Source organism: Drosophila biarmipes, unplaced genomic scaffold (genome assembly GCF_025231255.1).
Source record: "Drosophila biarmipes strain raj3 unplaced genomic scaffold, RU_DBia_V1.1 ptg000012l, whole genome shotgun sequence".
NCBI lineage: Eukaryota > Metazoa > Arthropoda > Insecta > Diptera > Drosophilidae > Drosophila > Drosophila biarmipes.
In genome coordinates, this window is record NW_026114531.1 from 511,941 (window position 1) to 537,359 (window position 25,419).

A 25,419-nucleotide genomic window follows, 5' to 3' on the forward strand; every position below is an offset into this window, starting at 1 on the left:
AAAATAGCGAGGACACGATTTTCGAAATGCCATTTGCAATATTTAAAACATGAGGTCTACCTACATAGATCCAAAGATTTTTTTCTAAACAATTAAGCATTTTAATAAATAAGAAGAGCCCAATGTTCCAAATTCGATCATTCCACTTTCGTGGTTAACAGACCAACGCTAATTGTACGAACATCCATATATGTAGCTGGGTTACTTGAAATATGCATACATATTAATTGGACACATTTTAAACAAAAACGAAAGTTCACTTCGGCGAAGTTTGTATACCCCTGCAGTTATAAGAAACAATCAACTTTAATAACACCGTGTGAAATTTTTAAATTAAAAATTATTTCATTCTTTTTTTCAAACCATTTTTTTTTACATCTACATTTAGATGTCCGTTTTTTATTAAAAATAAAAAATTTTATTATAAGATTGTTCGCAGTAGAACGCCTAAATTTCATCGTTTACTATCAGTTTGTAAATATAACTTAAAGTTTGCTAACTGCTGTGCAGCATCTGTGTTGCGCTAACAGCACCAGTTAAACAGTACGCATGTAAAACCTTGAAAACAAACTCTGTACAACACTTACTATACTCTTCTCTTGTCTTGCACTAAAACTTCGAAGTACATGATCTCCAAAACGAAAGCTAGGTCTTTTTATTTTAATTAATTAGATCAGGCCGAAGTAGGCTGCAAAACAGCATCTCCTCTAAACAATTATCTTTGTTTAGAGGTCAGTAAGCCCCAGAGCTATAATTTGTTTTATATTATTTTTCCACTAATTTTGCGATAGTTCCTATGATATAGTCGTCCGATTTTGATAAAATTTAATTCGAAATTCAAAACCAATTCAAAAACGTTATTTCCAAACGAAGGAGGTTATAAGTTTTAAATCACCAAAGATATATATATTTTTTAATTTTTTCCCTGATAGTTCCCATCGGAGCTATAAGATATAGTTGTCCGATCTGGCTGGTTCCGACCTTAACACTACCTGCAATAGAAAGACGACTTATGGGAAAGTTTCAGCCCAGTTGCTTTAAAACTGAGAGACTCGTTTGCGTAGAAACGGACGGACAGACGGACGGACATGGCTAGATCAACTCGTCTAGTGACGCTAATCAAGAAAATATATACTTTATGGGGTCGGAAACGTCTCGTTCACTGCGTTGCAAACTTCTGACTAAAATATTATAACCTCTGCAAGGGTATAAAAATACAAATACAATCTGTTGGTGTATAGGAATTAAAAAAATGTAATATGAATGTTAAACGTGTCTTTTGTTGTGTATACTTGTAGTGGGAAGGATCTTCCCTACGCATTCTGCTCAGCTCCAACTCTCGATATTCCGGAAGTCCCAACCCAGCTCCTTGGTAATGGCTGGTGATGGCTTCTCCAGCTTTCTCTGTGCGAGCGGCCGGTTTTACCTCTTCTTTCTCTGCCTTCACCATATAGAATATTATTATTATGGAATATTTTATTATTATAAATTTGAAATCAAAGAAGCAAATCACATACGAATATATTTATTTTACCTTGGCGTGGTTTCTGTGTTTTTCTTTCCATTTTAAAATTTTAGTTTACATGTCTTATATCTTATAGATCAGAGGCAAAGCGTTAATCGCCTATTTGCTTCCCGCTTACTCCTATGGTTTGCTCGCGGGTTCCTTAAATAACAATAACACTCTGTTAAACTTATGACGTAAGCTGGATAGTTTTCAGTGGAAAGACGCTATTTAAATGCTAACTGATTGTAAACCGATTCTTAAACTTTTTAATTTGTCTATTTCATCATCAGTTTTTCCTACTATCTGGAAGGACTCTTTTATTATTCCACTCCATAAAAAAGGGGGAGAGGGGGGTTTCCTAAAATATAGGTATTTCTAAATTGTCTTCGATTCCTATAGCATTTGAGCGTATTATCCATTCTCATTTGCAACATTTATGTTCCACGCTTATATCGTTATACCGTGTCAGTATGGTTTTGTTAGGCGAAGATCGACCACCACCAACCTTCTTGAATTGACATCTATTGTAATAAATGGACTTAATAAAAAAAATGCAGACTGAAGATGTTTATACAGATTTTAGTAAGGCCTTTGAAACCGTAAACCACTCTATTCTTTTATTCAAATTAGATCAGCTTGGGTTTCGTAGTAATCAATTAACTTGTATTTCAAGTTACTTGAATGGTCAGAGGGTTATATTCAATAATGCTGTTTCAAAATTAATCTACGTAACATCTGGAGTGCCTCAGGTTAGGTATTTGGGCCCTTTTCTGTTTACTTTGTTTATTAACGATCTTCCCTTAAGCATACTGATGACGTTAAGCTTTGTTTATAATATAATGATATAGCGTCGGGATTTAACTTACAGTCAGATATTGATTGTTTTCATGAATGTTGTGAGTACAACCTTTTAAATTTGAACTGCTTTAAATGCAACGTTATGACTTTTTATAGGGGTACTCTTATGTTTATCAGTTACTTTCTTAAAAATACGCCTCTCGACCCGGTGTCTTCTGGACCCTAAATTTAAATTTGACTGTCACATAATGTCCACTGTTAACAAAGCCATGGGTGTTCTTGGGTTTATACAGCGTCGGTCAAAAGAATTTTAAGACCCTTATACGACCAAATTATTATTTACCTCCCTTGTCCGTCCTATTTTGGAATTTTGTTCGTCGGTTTGGAGTCCTCAATATCAAGTGCGCATCGTCCGTATTGAGTCGGTAAAAAAATTTTTTTTTTTTGCCCTTCGTAGTTTCAACTGGGATTAAAACGTAAGGCTACCTTCCTACCAGAGTAGATTATAATTGCTTAATTTATGTACCTACACTTGTAAATCGTTGGCCTACTTGTTTTTACTCTTCGAAGTACATCAACATATATAACATTGTTCAAGATGCATTGTTAAGTTCGGATTAAAGTGATTTTATAAATATTTAAAATTTATTGGATATATTGGGCCAATTTTCATGAATGTTTTGTAAATTTTTGTCCCATGGCGCATTAGTTTCTATGGGGCGGAAAGGAAGGTATAAAATAAAATGCGCAGACTATGCATATATAAAACCTACATATATAGTGTGCCAAGTTTCAAGTCTGTAGCTTTATTTTTCTAGTTAATGCAAGAATATTGGGCATTGGGCCAGTGTGCACTGGATTAGTAGGGCAAGTCCATATGCATAATTATCCAATTATCCCATTTCTTAATTAGTTAGACTGCAAAAAGATGTCAGATGTCTCAATATAATTTCCTTTTCTTTCCCTCTGTTAAGAAATTTTATAAAAACATTCCCAAATGCCGTTTATGTCTATATTGCAGTTAACAAAATAGCGAGGACACGATTTTCGAAATGCCATTTGCAATATTTAAAACATGAGGTCTACCTACATAGATCCAAAGATTTTTTTCTAAACAATTAAGCATTTTAATAAATAAGAAGAGCCCAATGTTCCAAATTCGATCATTCCACTTTCGTGGTTAACAGACCAACGCTAATTGTACGAACATCCATATATGTAGCTGGGTTACTTGAAATATGCATACATATTAATTGGACACATTTTAAACAAAAACGAAAGTTCACTTCGGCGAAGTTTGTATACCCCTGCAGTTATAAGAAACAATCAACTTTAATAACACCGTGTGAAATTTTTAAATTAAAAATTATTTCATTCTTTTTTTCAAACCATTTTTTTTTACATCTACATTTAGATGTCCGTTTTTTATTAAAAATAAAAAATTTTATTATAAGATTGTTCGCAGTAGAACGCCTAAATTTCATCGTTTACTATCAGTTTGTAAATATAACTTAAAGTTTGCTAACTGCTGTGCAGCATCTGTGTTGCGCTAACAGCACCAGTTAAACAGTACGCATGTAAAACCTTGAAAACAAACTCTGTACAACACTTACTATACTCTTCTCTTGTCTTGCACTAAAACTTCGAAGTACATGATCTCCAAAACGAAAGCTAGGTCTTTTTATTTTAATTAATTAGATCAGGCCGAAGTAGGCTGCAAAACAGCATCTCCTCTAAACAATTATCTTTGTTTAGAGGTCAGTAAGCCCCAGAGCTATAATTTGTTTTATATTATTTTTCCACTAATTTTGCGATAGTTCCTATGATATAGTCGTCCGATTTTGATAAAATTTAATTCGAAATTCAAAACCAATTCAAAAACGTTATTTCCAAACGAAGGAGGTTATAAGTTTTAAATCACCAAAGATATATATATTTTTTAATTTTTTCCCTGATAGTTCCCATCGGAGCTATAAGATATAGTTGTCCGATCTGGCTGGTTCCGACCTTAACACTACCTGCAATAGAAAGACGACTTATGGGAAAGTTTCAGCCCAGTTGCTTTAAAACTGAGAGACTCGTTTGCGTAGAAACGGACGGACAGACGGACGGACATGGCTAGATCAACTCGTCTAGTGACGCTAATCAAGAAAATATATACTTTATGGGGTCGGAAACGTCTCGTTCACTGCGTTGCAAACTTCTGACTAAAATATTATAACCTCTGCAAGGGTATAAAAATACAAATACAATCTGTTGGTGTATAGGAATTAAAAAAATGTAATATGAATGTTAAACGTGTCTTTTGTTGTGTATACTTGTAGTGGGAAGGATCTTCCCTACGCATTCTGCTCAGCTCCAACTCTCGATATTCCGGAAGTCCCAACCCAGCTCCTTGGTAATGGCTGGTGATGGCTTCTCCAGCTTTCTCTGTGCGAGCGGCCGGTTTTACCTCTTCTTTCTCTGCCTTCACCATATAGAATATTATTATTATGGAATATTTTATTATTATAAATTTGAAATCAAAGAAGCAAATCACATACGAATATATTTATTTTACCTTGGCGTGGTTTCTGTGTTTTTCTTTCCATTTTAAAATTTTAGTTTACATGTCTTATATCTTATAGATCAGAGGCAAAGCGTTAATCGCCTATTTGCTTCCCGCTTACTCCTATGGTTTGCTCGCGGGTTCCTTAAATAACAATAACACTCTGTTAAACTTATGACGTAAGCTGGATAGTTTTCAGTGGAAAGACGCTATTTAAATGCTAACTGATTGTAAACCGATTCTTAAACTTTTTAATTTGTCTATTTCATCATCAGTTTTTCCTACTATCTGGAAGGACTCTTTTATTATTCCACTCCATAAAAAAGGGGGAGAGGGGGGTTTCCTAAAATATAGGTATTTCTAAATTGTCTTCGATTCCTATAGCATTTGAGCGTATTATCCATTCTCATTTGCAACATTTATGTTCCACGCTTATATCGTTATACCGTGTCAGTATGGTTTTGTTAGGCGAAGATCGACCACCACCAACCTTCTTGAATTGACATCTATTGTAATAAATGGACTTAATAAAAAAAATGCAGACTGAAGATGTTTATACAGATTTTAGTAAGGCCTTTGAAACCGTAAACCACTCTATTCTTTTATTCAAATTAGATCAGCTTGGGTTTCGTAGTAATCAATTAACTTGTATTTCAAGTTACTTGAATGGTCAGAGGGTTATATTCAATAATGCTGTTTCAAAATTAATCTACGTAACATCTGGAGTGCCTCAGGTTAGGTATTTGGGCCCTTTTCTGTTTACTTTGTTTATTAACGATCTTCCCTTAAGCATACTGATGACGTTAAGCTTTGTTTATAATATAATGATATAGCGTCGGGATTTAACTTACAGTCAGATATTGATTGTTTTCATGAATGTTGTGAGTACAACCTTTTAAATTTGAACTGCTTTAAATGCAACGTTATGACTTTTTATAGGGGTACTCTTATGTTTATCAGTTACTTTCTTAAAAATACGCCTCTCGACCCGGTGTCTTCTGGACCCTAAATTTAAATTTGACTGTCACATAATGTCCACTGTTAACAAAGCCATGGGTGTTCTTGGGTTTATACAGCGTCGGTCAAAAGAATTTTAAGACCCTTATACGACCAAATTATTATTTACCTCCCTTGTCCGTCCTATTTTGGAATTTTGTTCGTCGGTTTGGAGTCCTCAATATCAAGTGCGCATCGTCCGTATTGAGTCGGTAAAAAATTTTTTTTTTGCCCTTCGTAGTTTCAACTGGGATTAAAACGTAAGGCTACCTTCCTACCAGAGCAGATTATAATTGCTTAATTTACCTACACTTGCAAATCGTAGAACAATGTTTTTTACGATTTTTATACAAAATCTTACCTCCTGTATCCCGTCTCTATTTGTTTTATGTATCTACCTCCCAAAGTCGAATTTTTTGCCCAAATTGATAATAGGGCCCCGCGGTTAACAAACACGTGCTTGGTATCGTTGGCCACCTGTTTTTACTCTTCGAAGTACATCAACATATATAACATTGTTCAAGATGCATTGTTTAGTTCGGGTTAAGGGGATATTTACTAAAGTGATTTTATAAATATTTAAAATTTATTGGATATATTGGGCCAATTTTCATGAATATTTTGTAAATTTTTGTCCCATGGCGCATTAGTTTCTATGGGGCGGTAAGGAAGGCATAAAATAAAATGCGCAGACTATGCATATATAAAACCTACATATATATAGTGTGCCAAGTTTCAAGTCTGTAGCTTTATTTTTCTAGTTTATGCAAGAATATTGGGCATTGGGCCAGTGTGCACTGGATTAGTAGGGCAAGTCCATATGCATAATTATCCAATTATCCCATTTCTTAATTAGTTAGACTGCAAAAAGATGTCAGATGTCTCAATATAATTTCCTTTTCTTTCCCTCTGTTAAGAAATTTTATAAAAACATTCCCAAATGCCGTTTATGTCTATATTGCAGTTAACAAAATAGCGAGGACACGATTTTCGAAATGCCATTTGCAATATTTAAAACATGAGGTCTACCTACATAGATCCAAAGATTTTTTTTCTAAAATATTAAGCATTTTAATAAATAAGAAGAGCCCAATGTTCCAAATTCGATCATTCCACTTTCGTGGTTAACAGACCAACGCTAATTGTACGAACATCCATATATGTAGCTGGGTTACTTGAAATATGCATACATATTAATTGGACACATTTTAAACAAAAACGAAAGTTCACTTCGGCGAAGTTTGTATACCCCTGCAGTTATAAGAAACAATCAACTTTAATAACACCGTGTGAAATTTTTAAGGATTGTTGCTGACTTCGGTGATATTAAAAAAATTATTTCATTCTTTTTTCAAACCATTTTTTTTTACATCTACATTTAGTAGTCCGTTTTTTATTAAAAATAAAAAATTATATTATAAGATTGTTCGCAGTAGAACGCCAAAATTTCATCGTTTTCTATCAGTTTGTAAATATAACTTAAAGTTTGCTAACTGCTGTGCAGCATCTGTGTTGCGCTAACAGCACCAGTTAAACAGTACGCATGTAAAACCTTGAAAACAAACACTGTACAACACTTACTATACTCTTCTCTCGTCTTGCACTAAAACTTCGAAGTACACGATCTCCAAAACGAAAGCTAGGTCTTTTTATTTTAATTAATTAGAACAGGCCGAAGTAGGCTGCAAAACAGCATCTCCTCTAAACAATTATCTTTGTTTAGAGGTCAAAAAGCCCCAGAGCTATAATTTGTTTTATATTATTTTTCCACTAATTTTGCGATCGTTCCTATGACAGCTATATGATATAGTCGTCCGATTTTAATAAAATTTAATTCGAAATTCAAAACCAATTCAAAAATGCTATTTCCAAACGAAGGAGGTTATAAGTTTTAAATCACCAAAGATATATACCAGGAAAAATGTAAATCTTTGGAAATATTACCTGGGTATTACTTAAGTTAAACAAATAAAAATTAAAGTAAACATCAGTTTCCCTTTGAAGCTCAACCAGTGGAGCCTTTTTCGTTTCAAATTCCCATCGAATTGCATCGGTAAGCTATTGTATTTCACAATGAAATGCGACAGTATCATCTTAAGCTTTTAATCTAAATTTGAAGTTCTAAATTGAAGTTCTAAAGTTCAAGAAGAAAAGCTCCTCGTTGAGGTTCATTGGATTAGATTGAAAATAAAGGAGTGAGTCCTATTTTGTCAGAGACCGCGATCGGTTCACAAGTATTAAAAATTTCTTGTTTTAATTGTGTTTTAAATATAATGGCCTAACACCCGAGTTTTAAAATAAAAAATGCATTTTTTTAAATTATCTTCATACAAGGAATTTAATTTGCACTCATCACAACAGAGCAACAACAACGTCAGCTGAAGTTGTCCTTGTCTGTTTTGCGCGACATTCGTCAAACGCTCTCTGGAAAGCTGCTCTCATCATATTTCATCAAAATTCCAGATTTGTCAAACACTGACCGATGAGACGCTCTCATAATATTTCAACAATATTCCCGCGCGTTTAGGACTTAAAGAGTCTGGAATTAGGCTCAAAGTTTCTAAAGGCTTTTCTCAATTCTATCACTGACAATAGAAATGTCAGTCAGCATAAAAGTGGTGAAACCATTGGCTCCAGCCTTTCAAATTATCGTCCAGGCAACCATGACCGCCAGGAACTATTCAAAAAAATCCCAAACACAAGAGGCAAATAATTGCTCAAGCTTTTGTTGTAAACAACTTTAAGCAATAAATGCCTACTTTTTGGTAGATTCAAAGCGCACGTAATGTCTGATTTTGTGTGTGATTATGTTGCAAATAAAGAAGATGTGGATACGGCCACCATAGTCTGCAATACTCTAGTCATAAATTGTGTTGTTGCTTCAGAAGAATGCATTATTTTAAATTAGGAATACCTGAGCAACACTTTCAGACTATTTTTAGTGATGCGTTCTGACCCAATTCAATCAAAGTCAGTAGATTCATCGACAGGCCGATAGGCCGATTGTTGATGGGAATTATGCATTTGCACAATTATCATACATCGGACTGAAAAATATTCGGCGCCTCTGATGTCGATTTGACTACGGCAAATTTTTATGATCAACTTACTCGTCTTTATGCTACATGTTCGCAATGTAAACATCCACTGGTTTCCATATCGCTAGCTACTACCATTACTCACACATACTGTGCGCCCGCCACTCCCACATCAAAAACATCATCAGCTACATTCTTTGTTTTCTGTTTTGTCTGACGTTCATTGAACGCTCATTGGAGAGGCCGTGTCACCAGATTCTATCAAGATTACCGCCCTAAGTAAGCTTTTCATCACAATCAGAGCAACAACGACATCAGCTGGAGTTGTCATTGCCTGTTTCGCATGACAATCTGCGACATTGGCTCCGATCTTAACAACTAGTTACTCTTTACTAAAAGTATCTAGGAAACTTCAGGAATGCGTCAATCCTAGTCTGCATGATAAATTCTATATTAGAATCACGACTTTACTGGAGGCAATTTGCGGGCCTAAAACATTGGGAACGCAAGAATAATTCGTTAAATGCGGACAAAGGCGGAGCAAGTGTACCTTGCCACTTCCCAATGCGAGTTTGATCTAATAGTTTTAGTTTTAGTGATCTAAAACTGGTCTGCTCGGGTATACATTCGACATTACTAAACTGGAAAAAATCATATTTATACCATCGTCTTTATAGAATTAATATTAATGGAAAATTCTCCGATTCCTATTTGGCAACGTCTGGCCTTCCTGAGGGGACCTGGGACCTTGGCAGGAATCCTTGGATCTAGGTGTGTTTGACTTGAAATGTAGGTTCGCAGCACACTTAGATTATATCATGCCCAGGGCCTATGCCATGTTCGGAATTGTGAAACGTAACGCACCACTATTCACGGATCCCTACACCAAACTTTGCATTTGTGCGATCTAAAACTAGATTATGCGGCTCTTACTTGGAATCCCTTCTCATCACCCATGGTTGTTAGACCCTGTCGCATGTACAAACTGCAATGTAGGCTTGTTCACCTACCATTTCTTGAGCTTCATAAAAGTATCCTAACCATTTGATTCTCTCTCATTTGGTGAATGGTAATATTGACTAAGCTATAAGATATAGTTGTCCGATCTGGCTGGTTCCGACCTTTACACTACCTGCAATAGAAAGACCACTTATGGGAAAGTTTCAGCCCAGTTGCTTTAAAACTGAGAGACTAGTTTGCATAGAAACGGACGGACAGACGGACGGACATGGCTAGATCAACTCGTCTAGTGACGCTAATCAAGAAAGTATATACTTTATGGGGTCGGAAACGTCTCGTTCACTGCGTTGCAAACTTCTGACTAAAATATTATAACCTCTGCAAGGGTATAAATACAAATACAATAGGTTGGTGTATAGGAATTAAAAAATGTAATATGAATGTTAAACGTGTCTTTTGTTGTGTATACTTGTAGTGGGAAGGATCTTCCCTACGCATTCTGCTCAACTCCAACTCTCGATATTCCGGAAATCCCAACCCAGCACCTTGGCAATGGCTGGTGATGGCTTCTCCAGCTTTCTCTGTGCGAGCGGCCGGCTTTTCCTCTTCTTTCTCTGCCTTCACCATATAGAATATTATTATTATGAAATATTTTATTATTATAAATTTGAAATCAAAGAAGCAAATCACATACGAATATATTTATTTCACCTTGGCGTGGTTTCTGTGTTTTTCTTTCCATTTTAAAATTTTAGTTTACATGTCTTATATCTTATAGATCAGAGGCAAAGCGTTAATCGCCTATTTGCTTCCCGCTTACTCCTATGGTTTGCTCGCGGGTTCCTTAAATAACAATAACACTCTGTTAAACTTATGACGTAAGCTGGATAGTTTTCAGTGGAAAGAGGCTATTTAAATGCTAACTGATTGTAAACCGATTCTTAAACTTTTTAATTTGTCTATTTCATCATCAGTTTTTCCTACTATCTGGAAGGACTCTTTTATTATTCCACTCCATAAAAAAGGGGGAGAGGGGGGTTTCCTAAAATATAGGTATTTCTAAATTGTCTTCGATTCCTATAGCATTTGAGCGTATTATCCATTCTCATTTGCAACATTTATGTTCCACGCTTATATCGTTATACCGTGTCAGTATGGTTTTGTTAGGCGAAGATCGACCACCACCAAAAGTCTTGAATTGACATCTATTATAGGTATTTGGACCCTTTTCTGTTTACTTTGTTTATAACCGATCTTCCCTTAAGCATACTGATGACGTTAAGCTTTGTTTATAATGTAATGATATAGCGTCGGGATTTAACTTACAGTCAGATATTGATTGTTTTCATGAATGTTGTGAGTACAACCTTTTAAATTTGAACTGCTTTAAATGCAACGTTATGACTTTTTATAGGGGTACTCTTATGTTTATCAGTTAAATTCTTAAAAATACGCCTCTCGACCCGCATATATTCAGTTAACGATTTAGGTGTCTTCTGGACCCTAAATTTAAATTTGACTGTCACATAATGTCCACTGTTAACAAAGCCATGAGTGTTCTTGGGTTTATAAAGCGTCGGTCAAAAGAATTTGATGACCCTTATACGACCAAATTATTATTTACCTCCCTTGTCCGTCCTATTTTGGAATTTTGTTCGTCGGTTTGGAGTCCTCAATATCAAGTGCGCATCGTCCGTATTGAGTCGGTAAAAAATTTTTTTTTTGCCCTTCGTAGTTTCAACTGGGACTAAAACGTAAGGCTACCTTCCTACCAGAGCAGATTATAATTGCTTAATTTACCTACACTTGCAAATCGTAGAACAATGTTTTTTACGATTTTTATACAAAATCTTACCTCCTGTATCCCGTCTCTATTTGTTTTATGTATCTACCTCCCAAAGTCGAATTTTTTGCCCAAATTGATAATAGGGCCCCGCGGTTAACAAACACGTGCTTGGTATCGTTGGCCACCTGTTTTTACTCTTCGAAGTACATCAACATATATAACATTGTTCAAGATGCATTGTTTAGTTCGGGTTAAGGGGATATTTACTAAAGTGATTTTATAAATATTTAAAATTTATTGGATATATTGGGCCAATTTTCATGAATATTTTGTAAATTTTTGTCCCATGGCGCATTAGTTTCTATGGGGCGGTAAGGAAGGCATAAAATAAAATGCGCAGACTATGCATATATAAAACCTACATATATATAGTGTGCCAAGTTTCAAGTCTGTAGCTTTATTTTTCTAGTTTATGCAAGAATATTGGGCATTGGGCCAGTGTGCACTGGATTAGTAGGGCAAGTCCATATGCATAATTATCCAATTATCCCATTTCTTAATTAGTTAGACTGCAAAAAGATGTCAGATGTCTCAATATAATTTCCTTTTCTTTCCCTCTGTTAAGAAATTTTATAAAAACATTCCCAAATGCCGTTTATGTCTATATTGCAGTTAACAAAATAGCGAGGACACGATTTTCGAAATGCCATTTGCAATATTTAAAACATGAGGTCTACCTACATAGATCCAAAGATTTTTTTTCTAAAATATTAAGCATTTTAATAAATAAAAAGAGCCCAATGTTCCAAATTCGATCATTCCACTTTCGTGGTTAACAGACCAACGCTAATTGTACGAACATCCATATATGTAGCTGGGTTACTTGAAATATGCATACATATTAATTGGACACATTTTAAACAAAAACGAAAGTTCACTTCGGCGAAGTTTGTATTCCCCTGCAGTTATAAGAAACAATCAACTTTAATAACACCGTGTGAAATTTTTAAGGATTGTTGCTGACTTCGGTGATATTAAAAAAATTATTTCATTCTTTTTTCAAACCATTTTTTTTTACATCTACATTTAGTAGTCCGTTTTTTATTAAAAATAAAAAATTATATTATAAGATTGTTCGCAGTAGAACGCCAAAATTTCATCGTTTTCTATCAGTTTGTAAATATAACTTAAAGTTTGCTAACTGCTGTGCAGCATCTGTGTTGCGCTAACAGCACCAGTTAAACAGTACGCATGTAAAACCTTGAAAACAAACACTGTACAACACTTACTATACTCTTCTCTCGTCTTGCACTAAAACTTCGAAGTACACGATCTCCAAAACGAAAGCTAGGTCTTTTTATTTTAATTAATTAGAACAGGCCGAAGTAGGCTGCAAAACAGCATCTCCTCTAAACAATTATCTTTGTTTAGAGGTCAAAAAGCCCCAGAGCTATAATTTGTTTTATATTATTTTTCCACTAATTTTGCGATCGTTCCTATGACAGCTATATGATATAGTCGTCCGATTTTAATAAAATTTAATTCGAAATTCAAAACCAATTCAAAAATGCTATTTCCAAACGAAGGAGGTTATAAGTTTTAAATCACCAAAGATATATACCAAGAAAAATGTAAATCTTTGGAAATATTACCTGGGTATTACTTAAGTTAAACAAATAAAAATTAAAGTAAACATCAGTTTCCCTTTGAAGCTCAACCAGTGGAGCCTTTTTCGTTTCAAATTCCCATCGAATTGCATCGGTAAGCTATTGTATTTCACAATGAAATGCGACAGTATCATCTTAAGCTTTTAATCTAAATTTGAAGTTCTAAATTGAAGTTCTAAAGTTCAAGAAGAAAAGCTCCTCGTTGAGGTTCATTGGATTAGATTGAAAATAAAGGAGTGAGTCCTATTTTGTCAGAGACCGCGATCGGTTCACAAGTATTAAAAATTTCTTGTTTTAATTGTGTTTTAAATATAATGGCCTAACACCCGAGTTTTAAAATAAAAAATGCATTTTTTTAAATTATCTTCATACAAGGAATTTAATTTGCACTCATCACAACAGAGCAACAACAACGTCAGCTGAAGTTGTCCTTGTCTGTTTTGCGCGACATTCGTCAAACGCTCTCTGGAAAGCTGCTCTCATCATATTTCATCAAAATTCCAGATTTGTCAAACACTGACCGATGAGACGCTCTCATAATATTTCAACAATATTCCCGCGCGTTTAGGACTTAAAGAGTCTGGAATTAGGCTCAAAGTTTCTAAAGGCTTTTCTCAATTCTATCACTGACAATAGAAATGTCAGTCAGCATAAAAGTGGTGAAACCATTGGCTCCAGCCTTTCAAATTATCGTCAAGGCAACCATGACCGCCAGGAACTATTCAAAAAAATCCCAAACACAAGAGGCAAATAATTGCTCAAGCTTTTGTTGTAAACAACTTTAAGCAATAAATGCCTACTTTTTGGTAGATTCAAAGCGCACGTAATGTCTGATTTTGTGTGTGATTATGTTGCAAATAAAGAAGATGTGGATACGGCCACCATAGTCTGCAATACTCTAGTCATAAATTGTGTTGTTGCTTCAGAAGAATGCATTATTTTAAATTAGGAATACCTGAGCAACACTTTCAGACTATTTTTAGTGATGCGTTCTGACCCAATTCAATCAAAGTCAGTAGATTCATCGACAGGCCGATAGGCCGATTGTTGATGGGAATTATGCATTTGCACAATTATCATACATCGGACTGAAAAATATTCGGCGCCTCTGGTGTCGATTTGACTACGGCAAATTTTTATGATCAACTTACTCGTCTTTATGCTACATGTTCGCAATGTAAACATCCACTGGTTTCCATATCGCTAGCTACTACCATTACTCACACATACTGTGCGCCCAGCTTTCTCTGTGCGAGCGGCCGGTTTTTCCTCTTCTTTCTCTGCCTTCACCATATAGAATATTATTATTATGGAATATTTTATTATTATAAATTTGAAATCAAAGAAGCAAATCACATACGAATATATTTATTTCACCTTGGCGTGGTTTCTGTGTTTTTCTTTCCATTTTAAAATTTTAGTTTACATGTCTTATATCTTATAGATCAGAGGCAAAGCGTTAATCGCCTATTTGCTTCCCGCTTACTCCTATGGCTTGCTCGCGGGTTCCTTAAATAACAATAACACTCTGTTAAACTTATGACGTAAGCTGGATAGTTTTCAGTGGAAAGAGGCTATTTAAATGCTAACTGATTGTAAACCGATTCTTAAACTTTTTAATTTGTCTATTTCAGTTTTCCTACTATCTGGAAGGACTCTTTTATTATTCCACTCCATAAAAAAGGGGGAGAGGGGGGTTTCCTAAAATATAGGTCTTTCTAAATTGTCTTCGATTCCTATAGCATTTGAGCGTATTATCCATTCTCATTTGCAACATTTATGTTCCACGCTTATATCGTTATACCGTGTCAGTATGGTTTTGTTAGGCGAAGATCGACCACCACCAACCTTCTTGAATTGACATCTATTGTAATAAATGGACTTAATAAAAAAAATGCAGACTGAAGATGTTTATACAGATTTTAGTAAGGCCTTTGAAACCGTAAACCACTCTATTCTTTTATTCAAATTAGATCAGCTTGGGTTTCGTAGTAATCAATTAACTTGTATTTCAAGTTACTTGAATGGTCAGAGGGTTATATTCAATAATGCTGTTTCAAAATTAATCTACGTAACATCTGGAGTGCCTCAGGTTAGGTATTTGGGCCCTTTTCTGTTTACTTTGTTTATTAACGATCTTCCCTTAAGCATACTGATGACGTTAAGCTTTGTTTATAATATAATGATATAGCGTCGGGATTTAACTTACAGTCAGATATTGATTGTTTTCATGAATGTTGTGAGTACAACCTTTTAAATTTGAACTGCTTTAAATGCAACGTTATGACTTTTTATAGGGGTACTCTTATGTTTATCAGTTACTTTCTTAAAAATACGCCTCTCGACCCGCATATATTCAGTTAACGATTTAGGTGTCTTCTGGACCCTAAATTTAAATTTGACTGTCACATAATGTCCACTGTTAACAAAGCCATGAGTGTTCTTGGGTTTATAAAGCGTCGGTCAAAAGAATTTGATGACCCTTATACGACCAAATTATTATTTACCTCCCTTGTCCGTCCTATTTTGGAATTTTGTTCGTCGGTTTGGAGTCCTCAATATCAAGTGCGCATCGTCCGTATTGAGTCGGTAAAAAATTTTTTTTTTGCCCTTCGTAGTTTCAACTGGGATTAAAACGTAAGGCTACCTTCCTACCAGAGCAGATTATAATTGCTTAATTTACCTACACTTGCAAATCGTAGAACAATGTTTTTTACGATTTTTATACAAAATCTTACCTCCTGTGTCCCGTCTCTATTTGTTTTATGTATCTACCTCCCAAAGTCGAATTTTTTGCCCAAATTGATAATAGGGCCCCGCGGTTAACAAACACGTGCTTGGTATCGTTGGCCACCTGTTTTTACTCTTCGAAGTACATCAACATATATAACATTGTTCAAGATGCATTGTTTAGTTCGGGTTAAGGGGATATTTACTAAAGTGATTTTATAAATATTTAAAATTTATTGGATATATTGGGCCAATTTTCATGAATATTTTGTAAATTTTTGTCCCATGGCGCATTAGTTTCTATGGGGCGGTAAGGAAGGCATAAAATAAAATGCGCAGACTATGCATATATAAAACCTACATATATAGTGTGCCAAGTTTCAAGTCTGTAGCTTTATTTTTCTAGTTTATGCAAGAATATTGGGCATTGGGCCAGTGTGCACTGGATTAGTAGGGCAAGTCCATATGCATAATTATCCAATTATCCCATTTCTTAATTAGTTAGACTGCAAAAAGATGTCAGATGTCTCAATATAATTTCCTTTTCTTTCCCTCTGTTAAGAAATTTTATAAAAACATTCCCAAATGCCGTTTATGTCTATATTGCAGTTAACAAAATAGCGAGGACACGATTTTCGAAATGCCATTTGCAATATTTAAAACATGAGGTCTACCTACATAGATCCAAAGATTTTTTTCTAAAATATTAAGCATTTTAATAAATAGGAAGAGCCCAATGTTCCAAATTCGATCATTCCACTTTCGTGGTTAACAGACCAACGCTAATTGTACGAACATCCATATATGTAGCTGGGTTACTTGAAATATGCATACATATTAATTGGACACATTTTAAACAAAAACGAAAGTTCACTTCGGCGAAGTTTGTATACCCCTGCAGTTATAAGAAACAATCAACTTTAATAACACCGTGTGAAATTTTTAAGGATTGTTGCTGACTTCGGTGATATTAAAAAAATTATTTCATTCTTTTTTCAAACCATTTTTTTTTACATCTACATTTAGTAGTCCGTTTTTTATTAAAAATAAAAAATTATATTATAAGATTGTTCGCAGTAGAACGCCTAAATTTCATCGTTTACTATCAGTTTGTAAATATAACTTAAAGTTTGCTAACTGCTGTGCAGCGTCTGCGTTGCGCTAACAGCACCAGTTAAACAGTACGCATGTAAAACGTCGAAATAAACACTGTACAGCACTTACTATACTCTTCTCTCGTCTTGCACTAAAACTTCGAAGTACACGATCTCCAAAACGAAAGCTAGGTCTTTTTATTTTAATTAATTAGAACAGGCCGAAGTAGGCTGCAAAACAGCATCTCCTCTAAACAATTATCTTTGTTTAGAGGTCAAAAAGCCCCAGAGCTATAATTTGTTTTATATTATTTTACCACTAATTTTGCGATCGTTCCTATGACAGCTATATGATATAGTCGTCCGATTTTGATAAAATTTAATTCGAAATTCAAAACCAATTCAAAAATGTTATTTCCAAACGAAGGAGGTTATAAGTTTTAAATCACCAAAGATATATATATTTTTTAATTTTTTCCCTGATAGTTCCCATCGGAGCTAAAAGATATAGTTGTCCGGTATGGCTGGTTCCGACCTTTACACTACCTGCAATAGAAAGACGACTTATGGGAAAGTTTCAGCCCAGTTGCTTTAAAACTGAGAGACTAGTTTGCGTAGAAACGGACAGACAGACGGACGGACATGGCTAGATCAACTCGTCTAGTGACGCTAATCAAGAAAGTATATACTTTATGGGGTCGGAAACGTCTCGTTCACTGCATTGCAAACTTCTGACTAAAATATTATAACCTCTGCAAGGGTATAAAAATACAAATACAATCTGTTGGTGTATAGGAATTAAAAAAATGTAATATGAATGTTAAACGTGTCTTTTGTTGTGTATATTTGTAGTGGGAAGGATCTTCCCTACGCATTCTGCTCAGCTCCAACTCTCGATATTCCGGAAGTCCCAACCCAGCACCTTGGCAATGGCTGGTGATGGCTTCTCCAGCTTTCTCTGTGCGAGCGGCCGATTTTACCTCTTCTTTCTCTGCCTTCACCATATAGAATATTATTATTATGGAATATTTTATTATTATAAATTTGAAATCAAAGAAGCAAATCACATACGAATATATTTATTTCACCTTGGCGTGGTTTCTGTGTTTTTCTTTCCATTTTAAAATTTTAGTTTACATGTCTTATATCTTATAGATCAGAGGCAAAGCGTTAATCGCCTATTTGCTTCCCGCTTACTCCTATGGCTTGCTCGCGGGTTCCTTAAATAACAATAACACTCTGTTAAACTTATGACGTAAGCTGGATAGTTTTCAGTGGAAAGAGGCTATTTAAATGCTAACTGATTGTAAACCGATTCTTAAACTTTTTAATTTGTCTATTTCAGTTTTCCTACTATCTGGAAGGACTCTTTTATTATTCCACTCCATAAAAAAGGGGGAGAGGGGGGTTTCCTAAAATATAGTTCTTTCTAAATTGTCTTCGATTCCTATAGCATTTGAGCGTATTATCCATTCTCATTTGCAACATTTATGTTCCACGCTTATATCGTTATACCGTGTCAGTATGGTTTTGTTAGGCGAAGATCGACCACCACCAACCTTCTTGAATTGACATCTATTGTAATAAATGGACTTAATAAAAAAAATGCAGACTGAAGATGTTTATACAGATTTTAGTAAGGCCTTTGAAACCGTAAACCACTCTATTCTTTTATTCAAATTAGATCAGCTTGGGTTTCGTAGTAATCAATTAACTTGTATTTCAAGTTACTTGAATGGTCAGAGGGTTATATTCAATAATGCTGTTTCAAAATTAATCTACGTAACATCTGGAGTGCCTCAGGTTAGGTATTTGGGCCCTTTTCTGTTTACTTTGTTTATTAACGATCTTCCCTTAAGCATACTGATGACGTTAAGCTTTGTTTATAATATAATGATATAGCGTCGGGATTTAACTTACAGTCAGATATTGATTGTTTTCATGAATGTTGTGAGTACAACCTTTTAAATTTGAACTGCTTTAAATGCAACGTTATGACTTTTTATAGGGGTACTCTTATGTTTATCAGTTACTTTCTTAAAAATACGCCTCTCGACCCGCATATATTCAGTTAACGATTTAGGTGTCTTCTGGACCCTAAATTTAAATTTGACTGTCACATAATGTCCACTGTTAACAAAGCCATGGGTGTTCTTGGGTTTATACAGCGTCGGTCAAAAGAGTTTTAAGACCCTTATACGACCAAATTATTATTTACCTCCCTTGTCCGTCCTATTTTGGAATTTTGTTCGTCGGTTTGGAGTCCTCAATATCAAGTGCGCATCGTCCGTATTGAGTCGGTAAAAAAATTTTTTTTTTTGCCCTTCGTAGTTTCAACTGGGATTAAAACGTAAGGCTACCTTCCTACCAGAGTAGATTATAATTGTTTAATTTATGTACCTACACTTGTAAATCGTTGGCCTACTTGTTTTTACTCTTCGAAGTACATCAACATATATAACATTGTTCAAGATGCATTGTTAAGTTCGGATTAAAGTGATTTTATAAATATTTAAAATTTATTGGATATATTGGGCCAATTTTCATGAATGTTTTGTAAATTTTTGTCCCATGGCGCATTAGTTTCTATGGGGCGGAAAGGAAGGTATAAAATAAAATGCGCAGACTATGCATATATAAAACCTACATATATAGTGTGCCAAGTTTCAAGTCTGTAGCTTTATTTTTCTAGTTAATGCAAGAATATTGGGCATTGGGCCAGTGTGCACTGGATTAGTAGGGCAAGTCCATATGCATAATTATCCAATTATCCCATTTCTTAATTAGTTAGACTGCAAAAAGATGTCAGATGTCTCAATATAATTTCCTTTTCTTTCCCTCTGTTAAGAAATTTTATAAAAACATTCCCAAATGCCGTTTATGTCTATATTGCAGTTAACAAAATAGCGAGGACACGATTTTCGAAATGCCATTTGCAATATTTAAAACATGAGGTCTACCTACATAGATCCAAAGATTTTTTTCTAAACAATTAAGCATTTTAATAAATAAGAAGAGCCCAATGTTCCAAATTCGATCATTCCACTTTCGTGGTTAACAGACCAACGCTAATTGTACGAACATCCATATATGTAGCTGGGTTACTTGAAATATGCATACATATTAATTGGACACATTTTAAACAAAAACGAAAGTTCACTTCGGCGAAGTTTGTATACCCCTGCAGTTATAAGAAACAATCAACTTTAATAACACCGTGTGAAATTTTTAAATTAAAAATTATTTCATTCTTTTTTTCAAACCATTTTTTTTTACATCTACATTTAGATGTCCGTTTTTTATTAAAAATAAAAAATTTTATTATAAGATTGTTCGCAGTAGAACGCCTAAATTTCATCGTTTACTATCAGTTTGTAAATATAACTTAAAGTTTGCTAACTGCTGTGCAGCATCTGTGTTGCGCTAACAGCACCAGTTAAACAGTACGCATGTAAAACCTTGAAAACAAACTCTGTACAACACTTACTATACTCTTCTCTTGTCTTGCACTAAAACTTCGAAGTACATGATCTCCAAAACGAAAGCTAGGTCTTTTTATTTTAATTAATTAGAACAGGCCGAAGTAGGCTGCAAAACAGCATCTCCTCTAAACAATTATCTTTGTTTAGAGGTCAGTAAGCCCCAGAGCTATAATTTGTTTTATATTATTTTTCCACTAATTTTGCGATAGTTCCTATGACAGCTATATGATATAGTCGTCCGATTTTGATAAAATTTAATTCGAAATTCAAAACCAATTCAAAAATGTTATTTCCAAACGAAGGAGGTTATAAGTTTTAAATCACCAAAGATATATATATTTTTTAATTTTTTCCCTGATAGTTCCCATCGGAGCTATAAGATATAGTTGTCCGATCTGGCTGGTTCCGACCTTAACACTACCTGCAATAGAAAGACGACTTATGGGAAAGTTTCAGCCCAGTTGCTTTAAAACTGAGAGACTCGTTTGCGTAGAAACGGACGGACAGACGGACGGACATGGCTAGATCAACTCGTCTAGTGACGCTAATCAAGAAAATATATACTTTATGGGGTCGGAAACGTCTCGTTCACTGCGTTGCAAACTTCTGACTAAAATATTATAACCTCTGCAAGGGTATAAAAATACAAATACAATCTGTTGGTGTATAGGAATTAAAAAAATGTAATATGAATGTTAAACGTGTCTTTTGTTGTGTATACTTGTAGTGGGAAGGATCTTCCCTACGCATTCTGCTCAGCTCCAACTCTCGATATTCCGGAAGTCCCAACCCAGCTCCTTGGTAATGGCTGGTGATGGCTTCTCCAGCTTTCTCTGTGCGAGCGGCCGGTTTTACCTCTTCTTTCTCTGCCTTCACCATATAGAATATTATTATTATGGAATATTTTATTATTATAAATTTGAAATCAAAGAAGCAAATCACATACGAATATATTTATTTTACCTTGGCGTGGTTTCTGTGTTTTTCTTTCCATTTTAAAATTTTAGTTTACATGTCTTATATCTTATAGATCAGAGGCAAAGCGTTAATCGCCTATTTGCTTCCCGCTTACTCCTATGGTTTGCTCGCGGGTTCCTTAAATAACAATAACACTCTGTTAAACTTATGACGTAAGCTGGATAGTTTTCAGTGGAAAGACGCTATTTAAATGCTAACTGATTGTAAACCGATTCTTAAACTTTTTAATTTGTCTATTTCATCATCAGTTTTTCCTACTATCTGGAAGGACTCTTTTATTATTCCACTCCATAAAAAAGGGGGAGAGGGGGGTTTCCTAAAATATAGGTATTTCTAAATTGTCTTCGATTCCTATAGCATTTGAGCGTATTATCCATTCTCATTTGCAACATTTATGTTCCACGCTTATATCGTTATACCGTGTCAGTATGGTTTTGTTAGGCGAAGATCGACCACCACCAACCTTCTTGAATTGACATCTATTGTAATAAATGGACTTAATAAAAAAAATGCAGACTGAAGATGTTTATACAGATTTTAGTAAGGCCTTTGAAACCGTAAACCACTCTATTCTTTTATTCAAATTAGATCAGCTTGGGTTTCGTAGTAATCAATTAACTTGTATTTCAAGTTACTTGAATGGTCAGAGGGTTATATTCAATAATGCTGTTTCAAAATTAATCTACGTAACATCTGGAGTGCCTCAGGTTAGGTATTTGGGCCCTTTTCTGTTTACTTTGTTTATTAACGATCTTCCCTTAAGCATACTGATGACGTTAAGCTTTGTTTATAATATAATGATATAGCGTCGGGATTTAACTTACAGTCAGATATTGATTGTTTTCATGAATGTTGTGAGTACAACCTTTTAAATTTGAACTGCTTTAAATGCAACGTTATGACTTTTTATAGGGGTACTCTTATGTTTATCAGTTACTTTCTTAAAAATACGCCTCTCGACCCGCATATATTCAGTTAACGATTTAGGTGTCTTCTGGACCCTAAATTTAAATTTGACTGTCACATAATGTCCACTGTTAACAAAGCCATGAGTGTTCTTGGGTTTATAAAGCGTCGGTCAAAAGAATTTGATGACCCTTATACGACCAAATTATTATTTACCTCCCTTGTCCGTCCTATTTTGGAATTTTGTTCGTCGGTTTGGAGTCCTCAATATCAAGTGCGCATCGTCCGTATTGAGTCGGTAAAAAATTTTTTTTTTGCCCTTCGTAGTTTCAACTGGGATTAAAACGTAAGGCTACCTTCCTACCAGAGCAGATTATAATTGCTTAATTTACCTACACTTGCAAATCGTAGAACAATGTTTTTTACGATTTTTATACAAAATCTTACCTCCTGTGTCCCGTCTCTATTTGTTTTATGTATCTACCTCCCAAAGTCGAATTTTTTGCCCAAATTGATAATAGGGCCCCGCGGTTAACAAACACGTGCTTGGTATCGTTGGCCACCTGTTTTTACTCTTCGAAGTACATCAACATATATAACATTGTTCAAGATGCATTGTTTAGTTCGGGTTAAGGGGATATTTACTAAAGTGATTTTATAAATATTTAAAATTTATTGGATATATTGGGCCAATTTTCATGAATATTTTGTAAATTTTTGTCCCATGGCGCATTAGTTTCTATGGGGCGGTAAGGAAGGCATAAAATAAAATGCGCAGACTATGCATATATAAAACCTACATATATAGTGTGCCAAGTTTCAAGTCTGTAGCTTTATTTTTCTAGTTTATGCAAGAATATTGGGCATTGGGCCAGTGTGCACTGGATTAGTAGGGCAAGTCCATATGCATAATTATCCAATTATCCCATTTCTTAATTAGTTAGACTGCAAAAAGATGTCAGATGTCTCAATATAATTTCCTTTTCTTTCCCTCTGTTAAGAAATTTTATAAAAACATTCCCAAATGCCGTTTATGTCTATATTGCAGTTAACAAAATAGCGAGGACACGATTTTCGAAATGCCATTTGCAATATTTAAAACATGAGGTCTACCTACATAGATCCAAAGATTTTTTTCTAAAATATTAAGCATTTTAATAAATAGGAAGAGCCCAATGTTCCAAATTCGATCATTCCACTTTCGTGGTTAACAGACCAACGCTAATTGTACGAACATCCATATATGTAGCTGGGTTACTTGAAATATGCATACATATTAATTGGACACATTTTAAACAAAAACGAAAGTTCACTTCGGCGAAGTTTGTATACCCCTGCAGTTATAAGAAACAATCAACTTTAATAACACCGTGTGAAATTTTTAAGGATTGTTGCTGACTTCGGTGATATTAAAAAAATTATTTCATTCTTTTTTCAAACCATTTTTTTTTACATCTACATTTAGTAGTCCGTTTTTTATTAAAAATAAAAAATTATATTATAAGATTGTTCGCAGTAGAACGCCTAAATTTCATCGTTTACTATCAGTTTGTAAATATAACTTAAAGTTTGCTAACTGCTGTGCAGCGTCTGCGTTGCGCTAACAGCACCAGTTAAACAGTACGCATGTAAAACGTCGAAATAAACACTGTACAGCACTTACTATACTCTTCTCTCGTCTTGCACTAAAACTTCGAAGTACACGATCTCCAAAACGAAAGCTAGGTCTTTTTATTTTAATTAATTAGAACAGGCCGAAGTAGGCTGCAAAACAGCATCTCCTCTAAACAATTATCTTTGTTTAGAGGTCAAAAAGCCCCAGAGCTATAATTTGTTTTATATTATTTTACCACTAATTTTGCGATCGTTCCTATGACAGCTATATGATATAGTCGTCCGATTTTGATAAAATTTAATTCGAAATTCAAAACCAATTCAAAAATGTTATTTCCAAACGAAGGAGGTTATAAGTTTTAAATCACCAAAGATATATATATTTTTTAATTTTTTCCCTGATAGTTCCCATCGGAGCTAAAAGATATAGTTGTCCGGTATGGCTGGTTCCGACCTTTACACTACCTGCAATAGAAAGACGACTTATGGGAAAGTTTCAGCCCAGTTGCTTTAAAACTGAGAGACTAGTTTGCGTAGAAACGGACAGACAGACGGACGGACATGGCTAGATCAACTCGTCTAGTGACGCTAATCAAGAAAGTATATACTTTATGGGGTCGGAAACGTCTCGTTCACTGCATTGCAAACTTCTGACTAAAATATTATAACCTCTGCAAGGGTATAAAAATACAAATACAATCTGTTGGTGTATAGGAATTAAAAAAATGTAATATGAATGTTAAACGTGTCTTTTGTTGTGTATATTTGTAGTGGGAAGGATCTTCCCTACGCATTCTGCTCAGCTCCAACTCTCGATATTCCGGAAGTCCCAACCCAGCACCTTGGCAATGGCTGGTGATGGCTTCTCCAGCTTTCTCTGTGCGAGCGGCCGATTTTACCTCTTCTTTCTCTGCCTTCACCATATAGAATATTATTATTATGGAATATTTTATTATTATAAATTTGAAATCAAAGAAGCAAATCACATACGAATATATTTATTTCACCTTGGCGTGGTTTCTGTGTTTTTCTTTCCATTTTAAAATTTTAGTTTACATGTCTTATATCTTATAGATCAGAGGCAAAGCGTTAATCGCCTATTTGCTTCCCGCTTACTCCTATGGCTTGCTCGCGGGTTCCTTAAATAACAATAACACTCTGTTAAACTTATGACGTAAGCTGGATAGTTTTCAGTGGAAAGAGGCTATTTAAATGCTAACTGATTGTAAACCGATTCTTAAACTTTTTAATTTGTCTATTTCAGTTTTCCTACTATCTGGAAGGACTCTTTTATTATTCCACTCCATAAAAAAGG

At 34.7% G+C, this 25,419-nt stretch overlaps 1 protein-coding gene and 1 long non-coding RNA gene across 6 annotated transcripts in view; one reads left to right on the plus strand and one right to left on the minus strand.

Annotated features, from left to right (window-relative positions):
- The window catches only part of LOC108036830 (probable cytosolic Fe-S cluster assembly factor GD17698), a 38,646-nt gene that overhangs the window by 4,458 nt on the left and 8,769 nt on the right, over nt 1–25,419 (plus strand). The window contains exon 1 of one of the 3 annotated variants that reach the window (XM_050889993.1): nt 7,891–7,902. The exons of 1 other annotated variant lie outside the window; for it this stretch is intronic. The gene's annotated coding sequence lies outside the window, so the exon portion shown is untranslated. Of the gene's footprint in view, nt 1–7,890; nt 7,903–13,382; nt 13,395–25,419 lie in introns of those variants that run through there. One more of the 3 variants, XM_050889994.1, reaches the window with a different exon arrangement.
- LOC127011818 (uncharacterized) lies at nt 290–24,817 on the minus strand. Of its 3 annotated transcripts, none has more exons than XR_007765197.1 (3): nt 24,774–24,817; nt 10,009–10,223; nt 290–981 (listed from the first exon to the last, which is right to left on the minus strand). It is a non-coding gene; the product is annotated as an uncharacterized LOC127011818 (long non-coding RNA). The 3 variants fall into 3 exon arrangements; XR_007765195.1 differs by lacking the exon at nt 24,774–24,817 and adding an exon at nt 17,875–17,918; XR_007765196.1 differs by lacking the exons at nt 290–981; nt 24,774–24,817 and adding exons at nt 4,169–4,312; nt 17,875–17,918.